This window comes from Sciurus carolinensis, chromosome 11 (assembly GCF_902686445.1).
Source record: "Sciurus carolinensis chromosome 11, mSciCar1.2, whole genome shotgun sequence".
Taxonomy (NCBI): domain Eukaryota; kingdom Metazoa; phylum Chordata; class Mammalia; order Rodentia; family Sciuridae; genus Sciurus; species Sciurus carolinensis.
This window is the reverse complement of record NC_062223.1, coordinates 28,936,113-28,953,025: the sequence shown is the minus strand read 5'-3', so window position 1 is coordinate 28,953,025 and position 16,913 is coordinate 28,936,113. Positions and strand designations below refer to the sequence as shown.

Genomic DNA, 16,913 nt, shown 5'->3' with positions numbered 1-16,913 from the left:
TGTTAAATTGTCTGGAAATGGCTGATTTCTACAGACATTTTAAAGTTAGCTTTGTTTCTTCTGATGATTTGTTGTTCTGCTTCCTCTTTGGGTTCCATATTTGATCAGCTCTTTCTGCTCATCTGGTCTGTCCTCTCAGAAGCTCTATTAATGGGGGAGAAAATAAGGACTTTCTTGACTTTTCTTAATAAACTAAGTATTGAGTTTGCTTCTCCTTTGATACTGGATTTATAGTCCTGGGAAAATGTTTCTGATTGAGTCATAGGAGTCATATTCCCATCCATGGGAGATAATATGACCCAAACCTACATACTGAATATGAAGAGGTTGTGGTTTCTTAGAGGAAAATCAGTTTTCATCCTTCAAAGAAGAAACTGGACTTCTATTAGGTGTTAACTATCAGGGCTCATTGAAAGAATTTTAACAATTTGTCTTTAGCCATCATTGTGAAGCAGATTGATTGCATCTACAAAAGTGTTCCAATATTTGAATTCATTATCCTTACTGATTCTGCCTTTCAACTGTACATCATGAAAAATATCATACTCCATTATAGAAACAACCTAACACCTTCAATATCCCATTTTATATTTTCCAGTTCTGTTCCTTTTGCTTCTAAGTCAAATATCTGAATGAAATTTCTAAAGGAACATTTGTAGGTGTCCCCAAAACCTGCACTTACTTCATGTGCTGTTTTTAAAATTAGTACTTCTACTGCAGTTTTGAAAGAATCAGAAGAGTTTATTTCATTTACCTTTAAGGAAATAGTTTTTCTGAAGGAATAATTATACATTATCATCAAATTTGTTTTAATTTGGTTTATTTGTTTTATTGGTTCTTTCACTTACTAAACAATTGATTATTAAGTTCCTACTCTAAGTTATAGTTTATAAATGCATACTACGGTTAATTTGGTGGTGTGAGCAATATGCATTTATACTTTGCAGAATTTCTTAAGAATTTAAGGAATAAAATAAAAATTATTTCCTTGTTTCCAGTCATTACACAACACTGTCCTGTTTTAAAGTTCTCTAGGTCTTGATCAACTTCAATCAGGAATTACATGTGTGTTTCAGACAGTAGAACTTACGTGGTGTTATGCAGAAAATTCATTTACTCCCTCCTGGGAGTCTATTTCTCCAGGTTCCATGAGGATACATGTTCATGATCTTATCATGACTCTTTGATCATGACTCCTAAGCTCCTTCAAGGATTATTTAAAATGTCTGCTTCCTTTGAGCCACTTCATCTAATTTATGATTTAAAATATAATTTACAAAGAACGGTTTCCAAATCAGTTTTCTCAGTACTGACTTTAAATTCATACTTTTAAAAATATTGAACTATCTACTAAACATTTATGCTCATGTATCCCATGCTAGTTGAGTTTCAATTTGACCTCACAGCCTTACTGTTAATTCTAAGCACCTCAACCCAAGATACCAGTATTCAGCCATTGGAAAGAGCCTCATCATCATAGCCCTCTAGAACTCTCTGGTTTTGAATTCATCCTAGTAGAAGCAAAATGTGTGGTAAGAGGTAAAAATACAGATTGAGACACTCAATAGCAGAGCTCTCAGTACTGAAGGTACTAAACATGTGATCTGAGAGAGCTGCTTATCTTATGTGAATTTTAGTTGCTCTTGTAAGAAATGCTATTGTTTACACCTACTTCAGGGTAATTATAGTTATATAAATTTATAATTACATTAAAAGATGTAATTTTCATTATAAACACTATTTTGTAATCATATTTGTTGAAGTAAAATTATCTCAATTACATTTACTCCTTAAGTTTTTTTTTTTTATCTTTACTGACATGAGTTAGAAAAACAAATGAACTATTTTTTAAATATGAGTTTCAGTACTAACTTGGTATATATTTTAATCCTTAGACCACATGTTATGTATATGCCTAAGAATCGTTTGAAAGTTGGGTTTGTAGCCTATGGAATAGAGCCTCTGGTTTGAGGGCACCACACTGCTTTCTTTGGGTGACACTTTGCCAATATGCTACAAGTACATCACAGGCTCTAGAACAGTTCCCCTGAGACAGGCAGTGGTAACTTAGGACACTGGAGGGAGCAGATCCATTTCTTGGTGAGTCGATTTCTCTTTTACCAGTGGCACTACTTTTTCTTCTTCCTGTTCTCTATCACCATCTCTTCCACACACATTCATTATTATTCTTTCCCTGGTGCCTTTGATGCCTGAGGCACCTCCACACCCTTCTGGTTCCTGAGTATGAGGAGGCTTGACTTGCTTTTCTTGCAAGCTAAATGGGCAAACCTAAATTTAATTTTTGATAGCATCCAAGATGCTTTTCATTATAAAAATAAGGGAAACTTTAGAAACTTTAAGGAATAATACTTTTTAAGATGTAATATATTACATTTTTTGTGCTAATAATTCCCTCTGGAATTAGAAATAACTTTTTTGTCTTCTTTTAGTATTCTATGGAAAGGCTACTTTCGAAAGGAGACAGATGATGCTAATTCAGAACTCCTCTAATTGGTAAGTGACACATTATTTCTGCTTTTTGAGTTGAGAGATTTATTACTACAGGGTAATTTAATATATTTGCATATTTCTTATAACACTATCATTCCCACACCCTTTGAAAAACATAGAGGATAAAAAATGAATAACCCAAGTTTTTAAGATTTAATGATAATGAAGAAAATAAACTTAATGAAAAAAGCATTGGGATAAAAACTATCCTTTGAATGCAACAGATACTTTGTAGGCACCAGGTAGAAAAAAGCCATCAATGTTGTGTGGAAAGAGAAGGATGTATTCCATGTACTAAAATTTATCATAACTTTCTGAGATGGCAGAGCATAGAAAAGTGTCCAAATGCTTTTCATGTGAGGCAGCTGGGCAAGATAACCCCTCAGTAAGTGCTTAATAAAGCACCAGAATATTGGAAGAGATTATGCCTGGTAAACAAAGAAAAGGTTAGCAGACAGTAGTGACCTGGTCAAGTTTCTGGAGGATGTAATTTTTTTCATTTTCAACTGATAGTTATACAGTGCTGTATTTCACAATAAGAAAATATTACTCCTTGACTTTTTCTTAAATGACCTCATGAGAACCTAATTTGTAATTGGTTTACATCTAAGATTTAGTTTGAGAGGCTGAATAACTGCTCAGAGAACAATCAGAGTAAACACGAATATGAGATTAAATATAATATATACTATATGAAAAGAATATAATAATATGACTTTAGTATATTATACAATGCAATATATAATAGTATAATACTTCATGGAAATTTAAATATATGTTGAGAGTGAAATAAAACATGCCATAGATGTAATACGGGTGATCCTGAAAATTCTTTGGGTAACTTTTCCCTTTTCCTCATTGTTTGTCCCTGCCAAGCTTGTTTTTGTCACTTTATCTACCCTCCCTCCTCCATAATGTCCTTGTTCTCTCTCTGGTAAGACTTGGAAAGAGGAACAATTGAACATTAATTTCATGACAGTTAAGGCAACCAGATCTACAAAGTGTAGGTAATGGCATTGAGTTTTTGATGGCCTCTGCTCCTCAGCTGGGCATCTCTTGACCAGACAGCAGGAATCATGGGACTGAGTTACAGAGGAAGGAACTCGAGGAGGGTAGATTATGTCACTCACTCATTTTGGCTTGGAAGGATCAAATAGTGTTTCCACCCTCATCTGTCTTTTCTTGATTGCTCCTGTCCATTAATTATCTCCAACAACAGCACACTGTCTATTGACTATTGCTTTGACCAGTGTTTCCATGCTAAAGTTGGCCAATCTTATTTGGTGAACTGAGGTAAGCACAGCAGTTACTAGAAGAATGTTATGTTACTGGTGCTGTTTTCTCTCCAGAAGTTTGTGACCCATTTTGTATTTGTTTTGAGAATCTGATAGAAGGTATTACCACTCTTTTATGAGGGTGGGGAAGGCATAGTGTCATATTCATAGACACCCAGATAACTGTTCCTCAGTAGCACAAGGATGTGAAAAATATCACATTGCTCCTTGCATCTCTTAAGGGTTATGGGTCCATAAAATATAACAACAAATTCTTAGGATGAATGATCATTTAATGGGTGTCAGAGTCCCAGAAACATTCATAAAGGGTGGTACTGTGCAGACCACAATTTTTACTTAGGTTGTGGGGATGATTCAACATGTTATTTGACTCCTTTTAAAAATATTTGAATCATATTTGTTTTTTCTACCACACATAATGGTTAGAAAGCCACAGAAAATTAATGATATGAATCTGTTTTGCAATCAGAAGAGTATTAAAATAATCAGATACATATTATATTTTAAAAGGTAAGACTGTTCAACTTAGAAATAGCACCTACAAACTTAATGGACACCTACATATGTAAGACATTGGATAAGGTTTGATATTGGGTTTGATACAGTGGAAAAACTATCCTGAGAACAGTTATATTTTCAATATGCTCATTCCAGGTAGGAGAGTACAAAATGCATATACATAATATGTGTAAGAAAAAAGAGAAAAGAAAATGATATGAATAAAAGCCATAAAGAGTAGAAATAATTTCCTTTATCATTTGGCAATCATTGAAGGAAGCTTTTATACAGTTGAGTCTTAAAGATCCAAGATGGTTGAAATAACTAGAAATAGAGCTCCAGAAATAAAGATGGCTATTGATTAAACAATTGAGTAAATATGTGATAAAGGTCTGCAACCTTTACCAATTAATTAAATCATATGTATTTATTATCCTTAATTAATCTTAAAAATCCATGTCTAACTGTATAACACAAACAAGCTTGTTCTCGCAATTTATAGTTTAATGGGATTGGTAAGAAATAAATCAAAAGTTAAATGCTCAAAGTAGTGGTTAAAACCAAGGACTATTGGAGGTTCAAAAGTCTTTCACATTTTTATGCTCTCAAGGCATACTGCATTTTCAAGTAGGATCATTTCATGATGGAAACCTCTTTCAAACAAGAGAAGGAAAGAATTAGCTTCTTATGATGATTAACACATCACAAGAGTGATCAACTCAGATTCTTTATAGTTTAGGATCCTTTCCAAAGATTGCAGGGTCAAAAGTGATTAACTTTTGATTTGATTTTGGACATTTAAGTGTATTGAGAAGAAGAAAATTCACCAAGATATGGGAAAATTTACCTAAAGGTAATTTTGTGTCTCTTCTCTCTATCATACCCCACGCTCTGGACAATTCACAACTCTCAACACAACATATGGACAGTATACATGGGGATAGGGAGGAACATAATGGACCAAATATGTCTTCCATACTGCATTTGTCACAACTTCAGTTTATGATTTTACTTCCTTATATCAGTCTTCTAAGTCCATTTGACAAGAAGGTTGTAGAGAAGAGGTTTTGCTCTTGAAAATGAAACCCATGATAATATTATCACTGACATTAAAATAAATTTTCATTACAAGAAGTGCCATTTCAAAATTGAATAATCATTGATTTTGCAGAACAGAAACAAACCTAAGAAGTCAGGTAGTATCTACTATTCCTCTTCTCTAAAACAACATAACTTCCTTTTTCTGGATTTCTGGTCATCTGTTCCAAGAACATGGAGTTTTCAGATTGGATAATAAAAATTCTACTTGCAATCTTGGGATTACAAACATGATCTGGTCCTATGCCAGCTGTCTGATGATGTCCCTCCAAACCACTCCAGTTCTAAACATCTTTTGCTAAAAACTTCATTGAGAACAGTATGAACAACAAATAGTCATATGCTCTGATACCACTTCATTTAAACATAACCAAGAGACTCCCAAGGCTCTTTATATGGTCACAGTTAGATTTGGCTTAAAATTTGTATTATGAAACTGTGAGGTAGTCAGATAATATATAAATATTTAGTCATATGTTTGTAAAAGATGGGTCCTGATATTTACTGACTATCAAAATAATGAAGTTATTATTAAATCGATCCATACCTCTTAATTTTACATTAATTTGGCAAAAAAAATGATCAGAATCATGTCAAAACTAAGCATCATTTGTGTATGAAGAAGGTTATGGGAAAGCATTACATATGTAAGAATATTTGATACTCATAATACAATGAATTGGTTAATAAAATTGAGAAATGTGTGCTGAAGTGAGTTATTAAGAAACATAGCTGGTCATGGTAGTGCAAGCCTGTAATCCCAGAGACTCTGGAGTCTGAAGCAGGAGGATGGCAAGTTTGAGGTCAGACTTAACAACTTAGACATTCAACAATTTAATGAGACCCTGTCTCAAAATAAAAAAAAGAACACTTAGGATCTAGCTTGGAAAAGTAAGGGAAAGAAAAGAAAAAAAAAAAAAAAGAAAGGAAGAAAGAAAACAAAAATAAACCAAAGACAGAGGGTCCCTGATGAGAAATATAAATTTTCCTTAAAACATTCTATTACATAACATAGCACATTATTAATTATTCCTTTACTTTTACAGATTAACCATCTCACACCTGCCCCTCATTCATGAAATCATGCAGCTGAACAATAATGTGACTGAGTTTGTCCTACTTGGGTTGACACAGGATCCATTTAGGAAGAAAATAGTATTTGTCACATTTTTGCTTTTCTATTTGGGGACTTTACTGGGTAACTTGCTTATTATCACCACCATCAAGACCAGTCAGGCACTCGGCAGTCCAATATACTTCTTCCTTTTCCATTTATCCTTATCTGATACCTGCTTCTCTACTTCCATAGCTCCTAGAATGAGAGTGGATGCCCTTTCAAAGAAGACCACTATTTCTTTCAGTGAGTGCATAATCCAAGTCTTTACATTTCATTTCTTTGGTTGCCTGGAGATCTTCATCCTCATCCTCATGGCTGTTCACCGCTATGTGGCCATCTGTAAGCCCCTGCACTACATGACCATCATGAGCCGCCGGGTCTGTAGTGTGTTGGTGGCTGTGGCCTGGGTGGGGTCCTGTGTACATTCTTTAGCTCAGATTTTTCTTGCCTTGCATTTGCCTTTTGTGGTCCCAATGTTATCGACCACTATTTTTGTGACTTGCAGCCATTGTTGAAGCTTGCTTGTATAGACACATATGTGACCAACCTACTCCTGGTGTCCAACAGTAGGGCCATTTGTACAGTGAGTTTTGTCGTGCTAATGTTTTTCTACATCATCATCTTGCATTCTCTGAGAACCACAGTGCAGAAGGGAGGAGAAAGGCCCTCTACACCTGCATCTCTCACGTCATTGTTGTCATCTTGCTTTTTGGTCCTTGCGTATTTATATACACACAACCTGCAACCACTTTCCCCATGGATAAAATGATAGCTGTGTTTTATACCATTGGAACACCTTTACTCAACCCTCTGATCTACACACTGAGGAATGCAGAAGTGAAAAATGCCATGAGGAAATTGTGGAACAAGAAAATAATCTACAATGACATGAGATGAATATCACTGTGTTCTGTATTGACCTGGAAGAAGAAAACAGAGAATATTATCTTTTTATTGTTTGCTTAGTATGCTAAAACCAGCTTCTGTGGATTAGTTCCTTCTGGAAAGAAGGCAATGTAAACACAGACACTAATTAATGTTGAGTCAGATGTATTAGAGGGAGGGGCATCTTGAGGTACACACAGGTGTATAAGAGTTATTGTTTCTGATGTTACTGATTGCTGTGTCTCTGCCTTTCTAAAATACCTAGCATCACTCATGGTTTTGGTGTGTGGGTTTTCTGCCCTCCTTTGTGTGGAGTTCTCTGATAGTGCTACCCTTCTATGTAACCAAAGCTTAGATCTAGAGCTTGGCACGTTATTACTCTTCCAAGCAGTTTCCTTCATTAGATACTTTAGTCTCATCAGGCTTCTTCAACCTTCTTGTTCTACCTGGCTCAGTGAAAAGTACCAAATTCATATAATTGTTGAGTTTTCCTATCATAAGGGATAGCATCTATACTTTAGGTAGACTCTTTTCCGGTTTCAGGACACACTCTGAAATCTTATGTGTGTTTACCTAGATCCTTCTAAGACAGTGATGAAAGATGGATAGAAAATTCATCGTTCTGAAAGAGACCTTCATCTTAGGAGTGCTCTCTTCTCTTTTTGGGGTTGTAGTCATGCAATGATTCCTTTTGTAAAATTTATTTTTGCCCCTAATTTTCTTCCTTTTAATTTTGTTGAATTATTACTATTTCTCTTGAATTTTGAGGATTATAACAATTTGTTTATAACAAATGGCAATTATGATTGTAGAACATAATAATCCAATTAAAGTAGAAATATGTACTTGGGCTAGAAATGTAGAGTGCAATGAGTTCATGGTAGCAAATTTGGAAATACTAAAGGTTAGTGTCAGGTGTGGTGTCCCACAGCTGTAATTCCAGTGACTCAGGAGGCTGAGGCAGGAGGATCATGAGGTCAAAGCAATCTCAGCAACTTTGAGAGTCTCTGAGCAATTTGGCAACCTCTCTCTCTAAATAAAATATAAAAAAAGGGATACGGATATAGCTCAGTGATTGAGCACCCTTAGATTTAATCCCTTTTATAAAAAAAAAAGAAAAATATTTCAACATGAGAGAAAAAAATGTGATAACCCTGGAGAACAATTTTAGGTTTTGAAACAAATAGTTGTATTACATTTATCAAATATTTGAGTGAATTATCAGTACATCCCAAAACAGTGGCTTTCCCAGACAAGAAGGAAATATTTAGATGAAAAGTATGTTACTGTAGCAGAGATAGATATCACCTTTTGTCATTATTCATTAACACCTCATTCTGTAGTAGCATGGACTCTAATAATCTTTGAATTTCAGCTTATTTCATTTGTGTATTTACCCATATAGAACATTAAACATATTTTGTATATGCTTTATATTAGGGATTTTCATTGTCATTTACAAATTAAAAAATTCTATAAAGATTACAAACATTTTGTCAAATTTTTATTCCAGAAATTTTAGAATTTCTTTTTTTTATTTTTTTAATGTTGCTTATTTAGTGACTTTGTTTTTAAAATGTGTTTAAGATTGCATTATCATTATATATAATAGCGGGTTCCTTTTGACAAAATCATATATGCATGAAATATAATTTGCTCCACCTCAGTGCCCAGTGCTTCCTTGTTCACCTTGAGAAAATGATCATCATTTCTGTGTTTGGGAATAGAAAACTAGATTTTTCAATGGACTATAGTGGAATGTATACATCCCTGCTTTTTAGATTGTGTGAATTTCAATGTGAAATCCGTCTCTAATTTATCATTGCACAGCATCAGAGGCAGTTTGGTTTTGCTGTTGGAGAATTTGTAACATAGTAGATTCCAATTAAGAGTTATGCCTGAGAACTTATTTACTTATTTATATAAGACAAGGAAAATATAAAAAGAGTATATGTATGTGTATATATATATATATATAGATATATAGATAGATATATATATATATATCTCCAATTTAAGTGATTTCCCAAATATGCTCCATCTCATGTGTTCTGGAATTGCATTCCACACAGAGACCACTTGTCTACTATCACATCCTTTGCAAACATATTGTACTACAAACAAGTTCAGTATTTTAAAATAAAGATGCAGAAAAGACTGAATGTGCAACCTCAACAGATAATTTGATTGAAATCAGTGTTCTGATAGGGAAATAATGGGAATCTGAGAATTAAAGCAGAAGCATGATTTTGGGGAAGGGTAAGAACCATTAACTGATAAGGTATCTACCATTCTCTGGATGAAAGAAGAGTAGACTCTTCTCCCTCAAAGGGAAAAAAATAGTCTTCCCTTTCCTAGACAATGTTATTGCCCTATTGGAAGAACTTGTTATGCAGTATTCGCTCTCCTTCCAAGCTTGCTCCTATTCTCCTTATTGATTCCAAACAGCCTACCAGGAAAAGTCTCAGGAAAATCAAACAGGAAAGTAAACCTTGCTCTAGGAGGAAATGACACATACAAGGACATTGTAGGGATTAACCAATATGTCCCGGTGTGAACCAGAAGAGAGCTTTAGCAGGGTAGTGGATCTTGAAGTTGTTAACACAGGTGGACTGAATATAAGTCCAGTGATTGAAAAAAAATTTTTTACATTAAGGTACTTGGTTGTTAACCAAGAAAAAGGGGTGTGTTGACACCCTGATCCCCAGTACTTTAGAATGTGACCTCATTTAGAGAGAGGGTACTTACATAGGTAATCAGATTAAAAATGAAATTGTTAGGGTGAGTTCTAATATAATAGGCTGGTGTAGTTATAAAAGGGTAAATTTGGGCATAGGAAGTTCTTTCCATCTTTCAAGGTCTTCTTTAGTGACTTTCTTTAGTGTTCCGTATTTTTCATTGTAGACATATTTTAACTCTTTTGATAGGCTGATTCATAAACTTGTTGCGGCTATTGTGAATGGGATTGTTTTCCTAATCTAGTTTTAAGTAGATTAATTATTGGAGTAAAAAATGCAATTGATTTTTGAATATTGATCTTGTATCCTGCTAATTTGCTATATTCATTTACAAGTTTTAGAAGTCTTTTAGTAGAGTGTTTAGGGTCTTCTAAATGTAGGGTAATGTCATTAGCAAACAGAGATAATTTGACTTCTTCATTCTGTTTCAATCCCTTTACTCTCCTTCTCTTGCCTGAATGCTCTGGTTAGCGTTTCAAGAACTATGTTGAATAGGAGAGGTGAAAATGGGCATCCTTGTCTTGTTCTTGTTTTCAGTGGAAATGCTTTCAGATTTTCTCCATTCAGTAAATTGTTGGTTTTGGGTTTGTCATACATATTCTTATGTTGTTCAGGTAATTTCCTTCTATCCTTAGTTTCTCTAGTGTTTTGAAAGTGAATGAGAACTGTACTTTCTCAAATTTATTTTCTGTATCTATAGAGATAATTATCTGATTGTTGACCTTGACTCTATTTGTGTGTTGAATCACATTTATTGAGTTTTGTATGTTGAAACAACTTTTCAACCCTGGGGTGAAACCCACTTGGTCATGGTGCACTATCTTTTCACAATAGCTAAGCTATGAAACCAACCTAACTGACCTTCAATAAATCAATGGATAAAGAAAATATGGCATATACACATACTGGAGTATTACTCAACCCTAAAGAAAAATGAAATTATGGCATTTGCCAGTAAATGGATGGAACTGAAGACTGTCATGCTAAGTGAAATAAGCCAGTCCCCCAAAGACAAATGTGGAATGATTTATCTGATATAAAGACACTAATCAAAATAAGATGTGTCTGGGTGAGAATTATAAAAAAGAAAGAAAGAGAAAAAGAAGGAAAAAGAAAATTTTATTAAAATAAAGGAAAGATCAATAGAGTATAGTGATCATGCTTGATCATGGTGTACAATCTTCTTGTGTTTTTTATTGTTTGCTAATATTTTATTAAGGATTTTTGCATCTGTTAAATATAATAAATGCTGGTGAGGATATGGGGAAAACACTATTTACTGTTTTGTAAATTAGTATAGCGACTATGGAAATAAGTATGGATGTTTCTTAAAAAAATAAAAGTGGAGCTACCTTATGATCCATCTCTATATGACTCCTCAGCACTTATCAAGGCAATGTACTGTAAAAAATGCATATATATTCATCTTTACTGTGGCACAATTCCCAATAGCCAATTTATGGAATCAGCTTAGGTGTATCTATTAACAAATGAATGAGAAAATTACACACACACACACACAGAGTACAGTTTTATTAAGTCATAAAGAAGAATAAAATTGTGCAATTTGGAGGAAAATGGATGAAACTGGAAAACATCATAGTAACTAAAATAAGGCAGACTCAGAAAGACAAAAGTTATATTTTCTGTTTTGGTCAACTTTTCTTGTTGCTGTGACCAAAAGACCTGACAAGAAAAATTTTAAAGGGGGATAATTTTATTTAAGGACTTATGGTTTCAGAAGTACCAGTCTGTAGTGAGCTCACTCCATTCTTTGGGTCTCCAGGTGAGACAGAACATCATTGTAGAAGAGTATGGCTGAAGAAATCATCTGGTGATGTGGCAAAGGAAGGAGGCAGGGAGGAGAGAGAGAGAGAGAAATAGAAAGAGAGAGAGAGACAGAAAGAGAGGGCTCCCTTATTCAGGGACAAAATATATACACCAAAGGCACATCCCCAATGACCCACCTCCTCCAGCCATACTCTACCTCTCATAGTTACTATCACCCAGTTAACTTACATCAGAAGAGTAATGTACTGATCAGGTTAAGACTGTGATAATCCAATCATGTCACCTCTCAAGTTTCCTGCATTTGTCACACATGAGCTTCTGGGGGACACCTCATATCGAATATTCCACCCCTGACACCAAAAACCTCAGGATCATTTTATGATGCATAATACATTTAGTCCATTTTCAAGAATCCCAATAGTCTCAACAGTTCCAGTTCACCTTGTAGGGACTCTGACCCTGATGCACTTTGCCTGACCTCTCAGGCCTTTGAGAAATCCCCATGACCCCTTAACCCAGCATATGGCAATCCTGAAGAACCAGCACCACGTAGATGATGCCAAGGTCGGCTACCATTTCCACCAGTAGCCAAACTTCCAGGGACCTTGGCTTCAGTAACCTCCAAGTGCCTGGGTGGCTGAGCATGGTGAAAAATCTTTCTAGGTTCCTTTGTGCAAGGAGGATGCCTCACTTGTCTGGTCAAGGGAATTTTTACTTTTACTTCTTCAAGTTTGAGATGGGTGTGGTCTTGCAAATTCATGAGATTCCTCAAGTCATCTTTCTTATTGTCTTTGGGCAGTCTTTAGTTTTTCTGTGGTGGCTGTAATGTCAGTAACAACCACATATTTCTTAGTTCAATTTTACTTGCAGTTTTCTGGTCAAACTTTGAGTTTTTGAAATCTTTCTGGCTTGCTTCTGCTCCTGGTTATCACTATGAATTTGGCTACAAGCTGCCAATATTATCATTCATTGCCACTGCCTGAGTACTATACTGACTAGAAATTGTTTTCCACCTGGTTAAGAAGCCCATTACCTTTAAATTCAGCCTTAAACAGAGTCTCAGGACATGGGGGAAAATACAAATGGTTTATTTGGGGGCTCATGGTTTCAGAGGTCTGAGTCCATAGGCAGTTGACTCAGCTCCTTAGGGCTCAAAGTGAGGCAGATCATTATGGTGGAAGAGTGTGCCAGAGGAAAACAGCTAGGGATGTGGCACCAGGAAGCAGAGAGAAGTGGAGAGGCAGAGAGAGAGAGAGAGAGAGAGAGAGAGAGAGAGAGAGAGAAGAAAGAGAAAGAGAGAGACACTCCCCTCACCAGGGGAAAAGAATATAAATAATATAACCTACAGACATGCCCCCAATGAACCACCTCCTCCAGGCACACCCTACCTACTTATAATTATCACCCAGTTAATCCCTATCAGGGGATTAATGCACCAATTGTGTTAAGGTTCATAACTCAAATATTTCACCTCTAAATTTTCTTGTATTGTCTCACACATGAGCTTTTGGAGTACACCTCATATTGGTACCATAACACTCTCAGAAGTGTAAGCCAGAGGGGAAGGAAAACAAGTAATCTCATGAAAGTAGAAGGGAGACCAACAGAGTAAAGGAAGGAGGTCAGAGGAAGGGAGGAGGAGGGGAGGGCAAGGGGTACTGCTGGATATTGAAATTAATCAAATTATGTTATTTGAATGTATACATATTCCACAATAAAACCCACTGTTTGGTGTAATTACTATGCAGCAATACAAATTAAATGAAAAAATAATCTTCAAAGCTCATTAGGTTCTCATTTATATGCATAGTTCAAAAAAATTAAATTATTTTTAAATGTAGGTCACTTTGACATCATAATTTAAAATGTTTAAAATCTTAGGAATGTTTTCACATTGCTGCTGAATTTCCACTATGAATGGACTATAATTTGGAGGAAAATATATAATATAGCTTCAATACAAGAGGACCATATTTTTTTAATTTTTAATTTTTTATTGTCAGTTATACATGATAATAGACTGTATTTTTACATATTATGTATTATTGGAGTATAATTTCCCATTTTTGTGGTTGTATATGATATGGAGTTATACGGGTCATGTATTCACAGAACATAGGAAAGTAATGACCAATTCATTCTACTGTCTTTCCCATTCCCATTCCCCCTCCCTTCCCTTTGTTCCCTTCTATCTAATCCAATGACCTTCTATCCCCCACCCCTCTTGTTGTGAATTGGCATCTGCATATCAGAAAATATTGTGACATTTTTATGGACAAAACTGATAATTTCTTATTAGTTTGATTTGTAGTTTTGATTGCATGAGATAATTTTTTTGTAATTAGTTATACATGACTGTGGAATGCATTTTGACATAGCATACTTAAATGGAGTGTAAATTCTCATTCTTCTGGTGGTACATGATCATTTTAGTCAGTTTTGCTGCTGTGATTAAAGGACCCAACCAGAACAAACGTAAAGGAAGTAATGTTTATTCGAGGGCTCATGGGTTCAGAGGTCTTAGTCCATAGAAGGCCGGCTCTATTCCTCAGAGTTTGAGGTAAGGCAGAACATCATGGCTGAAGAGTGTGGCAGCGGGAATCAGCTCACATGGTGATAGGTAAGCAGAGAGAGGGTACACTGGCCAGATACAAATATATGCCCAAAGACATGCCCCAATTCCCATCTCCTCTAGCCACACCCTACAACTTAATTTACCACTTAGTTAATCTTTATCAGGATATTAAATCACTGATTGGGTTAAGACTCTCACAACTCAATCATTTCTCCTCAGAACTTTTTTGCATTTTCTCACACATTAGCTTTTGGGGTACCCCTCACATTCAAACCATAATAATGATGTGGAATTACACCCCTCATGTAATTATATAATTATTCATGTAATTATATAATTATATAATTATCATGTAATTATTATATATGCACATAGGATAATAATGCCTGATTCATTTCATTGTCCTTCCCATCCCCATACCCTCTCCCCTTCTTCCCCTCCTTTCACTTCTCCCTTTTGTCTAATCCAAAGTAACTCTATTTTTCCCTAGGCACCCCCTATTGTGAACTATCATCTGCATATCAGAGAAAAAAAATGGCATTTTGTTCTTTGAGACTGGCTTATTTCACTTAGCATGATATACTCCAACTTCATTCATTTACTGGCAAATACCATAATTTTATTCTCCTCTAAGGCTAAATAATATTCCATTTTGTATATGTACCACAGTTTCTTTATACATTCATCTGTTGAAGGACACCTAGATTGGTTCCACACTTTAGCTATTGTGAATTGAGCTTCTACAAACATTGATATGACTGCCTTACTGTAGTATGCTAATTTTAAGTCCTTTGTGTATAAAGTGATGAGTGGGATAGCTGGGTCAAATGGTGGTTCCATTCCATGTTTTCTGAGGAATCTCTATACTGCTCTCCAGAGTTTTTGGACCAAGTTGCCATCCCACCAGCAATGTATGAATGTACCTTCTTCCCACATCTTCACCAACATTTATTGTTTCTTATATTCTTCATAATTGCCATTCTGACTAGAGTGAGATGAAATATCAGTGAACTTTTGATTTGTATTCAGAGATCCATATTTCAAAATCTTAATTTTATTTGAATCCTACCCATATGATTCAAAATTTAAACTTGACTTTGAAATAGCACATTATTTGTTTATCATATTTTATACTAAAGTTCATAAATACTTTCTATGTGTCCATTCTATATAAAGAGTGAGCATTCACAGTTATTGTGGTGTTAATTTAGCATCTGAGCTGCTTTGACTTACCAAATTACCTCCTATGCTTCTGTGGAAATATTAACAGTGCTATATAATTCATAAAATTAAAATATGTGTGTTAAATTCAAAATCATTTTATAGTGCTTTTCACAATTTCCAGCACATTTTAATGAATGTTTACAATTAATATAAAAAGCTAGAAAGGGTAGATCTTAATGTCATTTGATTAATAGTCATTTGAGAAAGTAAGAGAAGAGCAGTTTAACTGAAACAAAACACAAAATTTAACTAAAAGAACAATCAAGTGATCTGGAGAAGTTAGTCATTGGCAGTTTAGTGAAATGTCTTGTGGTATGGAATAAGGTTTTAGGGAAGGCAATATAATAAGGAAAAACCTTATGGAAATGGGAACATTTAAGTTTGACCTTAACTGTGATAAGAAAAAGAAAAATTCCTTCACTATTAATATATGATCAGCCTTGATAGCAAAAGAGGAAGATTATTAACACATATGATGAATGCATAAAGATTTATTTTCTGCATAAATAATATTATGACTACTTTTTAAAATTTTTGGTTACTAATCATAAAACCTATTCTAAGTGTTTAAAATCACATATTTAAAACAATTTAATATACTTTAAAAATCACATTATAAAAGTCAAACAATAACTAGTTAAATTGATGAGAGTTTCTTGTTTGATTCGTCCAAAAATTTCCCTAGGGATTGCCATTGGACTTGCATCCAGATCCCTCCAGTGTCTTTAAATAAATCTCCTAACTCTATGTGCAGCTACTTTAGGAGCCTCTAGACTCCATGCATTTAGGGAAGTGATCTTGGATACTCATTATTGCACGGAAGGAAGAAAGAGCAAAAGACCCACATGCATCTGATTTTTCTCTTTCAGTATTGTGATAAAATTCTTATTCTCATTCTGAGTTCTCAGAGGGAAATTTCAAGATACAATTTTACGTTAAACAAAATTTGAAAGCTAAATACAAAGAATGAGAGCTTTTTCACTGATTTTCTGCGTAAGATATTTGCTTCTTATTTTAGGTTAGAACTTAGATTTTTTTATTTTTTGTTATGAATTCAAGAATAAAGCATTGCTTCAAAGACTGGAATTGAATGAAGACAAATATGAGTTATTATTTTCATATTGTTTTTCCATCTTCCTTTGCTTTTTCTTAAATACCTGCTATGTAAAAGTCATCATTTC

The 16,913-nt window shown here is 34.7% G+C and overlaps 1 pseudogene; it reads left to right on the top strand.

Annotated features, from left to right (window-relative positions):
• The first annotated feature begins 6,485 nt into the window (after positions 1 to 6,485).
• Positions 6,486 to 7,416, top strand: LOC124960652 (olfactory receptor 4C16-like; annotated as a pseudogene).
• The last annotated feature ends 9,497 nt before the right edge of the window (positions 7,417 to 16,913 follow it).